The sequence below is a fragment of the Procambarus clarkii genome, unplaced genomic scaffold (assembly GCF_040958095.1).
Source record: "Procambarus clarkii isolate CNS0578487 unplaced genomic scaffold, FALCON_Pclarkii_2.0 HiC_scaffold_250, whole genome shotgun sequence".
NCBI classification, from domain to species: domain Eukaryota; kingdom Metazoa; phylum Arthropoda; class Malacostraca; order Decapoda; family Cambaridae; genus Procambarus; species Procambarus clarkii.
Window position 1 is genome coordinate 88996 of NW_027189283.1, and position 5933 is coordinate 94928.

A 5933-nucleotide genomic window follows, 5' to 3' on the forward strand; every position below is an offset into this window, starting at 1 on the left:
AACATCCTTCCCCCCCCCCCCCTCCCCATATCTCCTCCCTTATTCCCACCGTGGGTTCGAATCCCAGGTGATTAGACCTGCTCTAGGTCCATGGATCCAAGGTATCCATCCGTGGGCCCAACGGATTTCACCCCTTCCCCACTTTCCAAGTGCCAGGTCAATTCCAGCTATCCAGGGAACCTGTCGAAACAGAGGCAGCTACAGGAGGGGACACACAAATATTTGTGCCCTGCAGTTACACACCCGTTCCGACAGACTCGATCGCAATCTATCCAGATGAGAACACGTTCTCTTCCGACTAGGCCACGCTGGAGTCGCTGTATGTCTCGAATTTGAATCCTTTATTTATAGTTAGTATTTTTGGTGAATTAATTGATTTGTTTTAATTTTTTATTGATTTAGTTAGAACGATTTGGGGAGTTGGGGGGGAGGGGGTGGGGGGGTTGTGTGTGTAATGGATTGTCGAGATCGTGGTTGGTTAGTATTTATCTAGTTGTGTTCACCTAGTTATGCTTGCGAGGGTTGAGCTCTACTCTTTCGGCCCGCCTCTCAACTGTCAATCAATCAATTATTACTAACTAATAAAAAACATTCCACACACACACACCCAGGAAGCAGCCCGTAACAGCTGTCTAACGCCCAGATACATATTTACTGCTAGGTAACTGGGGCATCAGAATGATAGAAACTCTGCTGATTTCCGTTTGTTCCATCACCGTGGGATCGAATGAGCTACGATTACGAGTCGAGAGCGACGTCCACTCAGCTATAAAGCCCCCTAGTTTGTGAATTGGTGCAAAAGATAATTTGGGAGAGGTTAAGGGAAAGGAATGATGTTTGGTGGCTTTGAAAGCTTTGGATGGGAGGGGGGTTAGCAGTTATGAATTAAAATTGTTAATTATTTAAGATAGGATATATATGCAAAAGACGTTGCGAGATATAGTAAGAAAAGTGTTTCTGACTGAGGTTAGGTACTGTGTGATTGACTTGTATGTTAGGAAAAAGAACACTTAATAAAAACGTAGATGATCTTTTGAAATGTTTCTTAACAAATAGTTGCAAATTATTGTGTGAAAAGCATATGGTTCCTCTACCCTACACAAACACACGTGAGCACAATTAGTCCACGCGATTCAGAGACAGTGAGAGTGAACAGCGAAATAGTAACAAAAAATGTGACAATGAGGGGAAACTATGTCATTCAAACGTTAACCATATAAATTACAGTAACACTAACCTAGCGTCCACATACATATTCCAATCAATTTACATAAATAAACATTCACTAATATATTCCTTTAAAATGAACACACGCAGATAGTTGCAGTACACAATAGTTGTCAGTTCAAATACTGGTACACATAAACACTCGTCTGTCCATCTTGACAATAGTAGACATGTAACAAAAAATGTGACAATAATGGGAAACTATGTCATTCAAACGTATAAATGTTAACCATATAAATTAAAGTAACACTAATCGCGCGCACACGTACATATGTCAATCAATTTACATAAATACATATTCACTAATGTGTACCTTTAAAATGGACACATACAGATAATTACCGTACACATGTCAGTTCAATTACAGGTACACATACACACACATAGCTTCACGTGTCTGTCGGTCTTGACAATAGTACACATGGATACGCACACAAAACAGTCCATTATCAATTAATATGTGTGTGTGTGTGTATTTATTTTCTCCTTGTATTTACTATATGTATCTGCAGAATCGAGTTATTAGCTCTTGGACCCCGCCTATCAAATATATGTATTTTTCCTTTTTTTATATCTACTACATCTATTTCTCTCTAACACACACACACACACACACAAACTGGAGGCCTACCGTCTAAACGGAGAGAGTTCGTTGGTTATAATCCTAATGGTCCCATATCGAATCTCAGTTGATGCAATAGCAAATCGACAGATATTCTTTACCCTGATTCGCCTGTTCACCGGCTCCCCTCCGACCGGGGAGCCAGTCGGCCGAGCGGACAGCACACTGGACACTGGACTTGTGATCCTGTGGTCCCGGGTTCGATTCCGGGCGCCGCCGAGAAACAATGGGCAGAGTTTCTTTCACCCTGTGCCCCTGTTACCTTGCAGTAAAACAGGTACCTGGGTGTTAGTCAGCTGTCACGGGCTGCTTACTGGGGGTGGAGGCCTGGTCGAGGACCGGACCGCGGGGACACTAAAGCCCCGAAATCATCTCAAGAAGAACCTCAAGAGATAAGCACAAATGAATCCATCAATGGATCCATCTATCTATCTACTTATATCTGTCAATCCATCAATCTATCATCCCATAAACCAACCATTTATCATTATATACATTTATATTCCATTTATCCGTCCATCAACTCTTCTGTCTATCCATCCATCTACTCATATGTCTTTCCATCCATCAGATAGAAGGATGCATCTATGCATCCGTCTATCCGTCAATGTATATATTTGGCAATCAATGTAGACATCCATCTATCTACTTATATAAATTTTCCTTTAATCCCTGTTTCACCTGCACCACTCCCCCTGTTTCTCCCTCTGCATCCCTGTTTCACCTGCACCACTCCCCCTGTTCCCACATCCCCATCCCTGTTTCACCTGCACCACTCTCCCTGTTCCCCCATCCCCATCCCTGTTTCACCTGCACCACTCCCCCTGTTCCCCCATCCCCATCCCTGATTTACCTGCACCACTCCCCCTGTTCCCCCATCCCCATCCCTGTTTCACCTGCACCACTCCCCCTGTTCCCCCATCCCCATCCCTGTTTCACCTGCACCACTCTCTCTGTTTCTCCCTCTTCATCCCTGTTTCACCTGCACCACTCCCCCTGTTTCTCCTCTTCATCCCTGTTTCATCTGCATCACTCCCCCTGTTCCCTCATCCCCATCCCTGTTTCACCTGTACAGCCCCCCCTGTTCCCCCCTCTTCCTCCCTGTTTCACCTGCACCACTCCCCCTGTTCCCTCTCTTCATTCCACCTCTAAATCCCGTATCCTCCCCCCCCCCACCACCACCTTTGCACCTCTTCCTTTAACTTAAATCAGGACCAATAAACTTCTTTATGTGTTTAATTAAGGTTTTTTCTAGGTACGAAAAAGTCTTCAGCCATCTCAAGCATTATTTTACAATTAACTTTAATTAAATTGGTAGGGGGGGGAGTGATAAGAATAATTAATAATTATTCCTAAATCCTTTAGCTAAAGTCAACACTGACCAACCTATGCCCGTTCCCTACCCCAGACCATTCCCTCTACAAATATATTAATTTAGTAATAATAAGCCTTAATAATATATTAATAAATAAATTTTAAAATAAATCTGTTTATGGCTGCAGCCTCCAGCATGTGGCCTCATTACATAGACAGACATTCTCTTTATATATATATATATATATATATATATATATATATATTAGTATATTTTGGTAGCAGTCTTTCCTGTAGACATATATTATTAAATATGACCGAAAAAGTAAGATTAATAATTCTAACACGAATTTTCTCAATCTTTCGTACATTATGCTTCACTGTTGGAGGTAAATCAAAAATCACTTCTCCAAAATTCATTTTTATTTCTAGTCTGACGCGACACGGGCGCGTTTCGTAAAACTTATTACATTTTCAAAGACTTCACAAATACACAACTGATTAGAACTTGCGTTTCCCTGATTTTATATCTACATTTGAGTGAGGTGGGAAGGGTGATGTGGCATTACATTTGAGTGAGGTGGGAACGATGATGTGGCATTAACACAAGACAGAACACTAGAGGATATTAATAGGGTATTAAAAGTATCAACACAAGACAGAACAGAAACAATGGGTATTGAATAGAAGTGTTTGTAGAAAGCCTATTGGTCCATATTTCTTGATGCTTCTATATTGGAGCGGAGTCTTGAGGTGGGTAGAATATAGTTGTGCAATAATTGGCTGTTGATTGCTGGTGTTGACTTCTTGATGTGTAGTGCCTCGCAAACGTCAAGCCGCCTGCTATCGCTGTATCTATCGATGATTTCTGTGTTGTTTACTAGGATTTCTCTGGCGATGGTTTGGTTATGGGAAGAGATTATATGTTCCTTAATGGAGCCCTGTTGTTTATGCATCGTTAAACGCCTAGAAAGAGATGTTGTTGTCTTGCCTATATACTGGGTTTTTTGGAGCTTACAGTCCCCAAGTGGGCATTTGAAGGCATAGACGACGTTAGTCTCTTTTAAAGCGTTCTGTTTCGTGTCTGGAGAGTTTCTCATGAGTAGGCTGGCCGTTTTTCTGGTTTTATAGTAAATCGTCAGTTGTATCCTCTGATTTTTGTCTGTAGGGATAACGTTTCTATTAACAATATCTTTCAGGACCCTTTCCTCTGTTTTATGAGCTGTGGAAAAGAAGTTCCTGTAAAATAGTCTAATAGGGGGTATAGGTGTTGTGTTAGTTGTCTCTTCGGAGGTTGCATGGCTTTTCACTTTCCTTCTTATGATGTCTTCGATGAAACCATTGGAGAAGCCGTTATTGACTAGAACCTGCCTTACCCTACAGAGTTCTTCGTCGACTTGCTTCCATTCTGAGCTGTGGCTGAGAGCACGGTCGACGTATGCGTTAACAACACTCCTCTTGTACCTGTCAGGGCAGTCGCTGTTGGCATTTAGGCACATTCCTATGTTTGTTTCCTTTGTGTAGACTGCAGTGTGGAAACCTCCGCCCTTTTCCATGACTGTTACATCTAGAAAAGGCAGCTTCCCATCCTTTTCCGTCTCGTAAGTGAAACGCAGCACGGAACTCTGCTCAAATGCCTCCTTCAGCTCCTGCAGATGTCTGACATCAGGTACCTGTGTAAAAATGTCGTCAACATACCTGCAGTATATGGCCGGTTTCAAGTTCATGTCGACTAAGACTTTTTGCTCGATGGTACCCATGTAGAAGTTTGCAAACAGGACACCTAGGGGAGAACCCATGGCGACCCCATCTACTTGCTTATACATGTGCCCATCCGGGCTCAAGAAGGGTGCCTCTTTAGTACAAGCTTGGAGTAGTTTCCTCAGAATACTTTCTGGCATGTCAAGAGGAGTACAGGCTGGATCACGATACACTCTGTCGGCTATCATTCCGATTGTCTCGTCCACAGGTACGTTGGTAAACAGCGATTCTACGTCCAACGAGGCTCTTATCCCTGTGGCCCGTGCGCCCCGCAGTAAGTCCACAAATTCCTTTGGAGACTTCAGGCTGAAGGCGCAAGGAACATAAGGAGTCAGCAGGCCGTTGAGTCGCTTCGCCAATCTGTACGTGGGTGTGGGTATCTGGCTAATGATTGGCCGAAGTGGGTTTCCAGGCTTGTGCGTCTTGACATTTCCATACGCATATCCAGGTTTATATTCCCCAATGATCTTTGGCAGGTGGAGTCCGGATTTCTTGGCGTTCACAGTTTCGATCAGTTTGTTGACCTTTGCTTTTAATTCGGCTGTAGTGTCCTTCGTTACCCTTTGGAACTTAGTTTGGTCAGAGAGTATGATGTTCATTTTCGCCAGATATTCGTCTTTTTTAAGAATGACATATATTGGCGACTTGTCACCTCTCCTGACAACTATCTCCTTGTTCTCACGAAGGCTTTTAGCTGCCGCTCTAAGCTCGGGGGACAGTATGGTGCTTCTGTAGTTGCCTCGATTCTTTCCTCCTTCTGCAATAAGTTCTGCTTGTAAGGTATCTTTGGTAGTGACCTTCTTTTGTGTCTCGAGGTCGAATATGTCGTCCAACAGAATTTCCAACTCCACTTTCCGGGCCATTTCACTCGGTCTGGACATAACATGACAGTTTATGCCCAGATTTAGGAGAGTGACTTGGTCCTCAGTGAGGTTAATTCCTGCGAGGTTCAGGAAGCCATCTCTTGGTCGTGGAATTGCCATAGGTCCTCCATATAATGTTGTTAGTT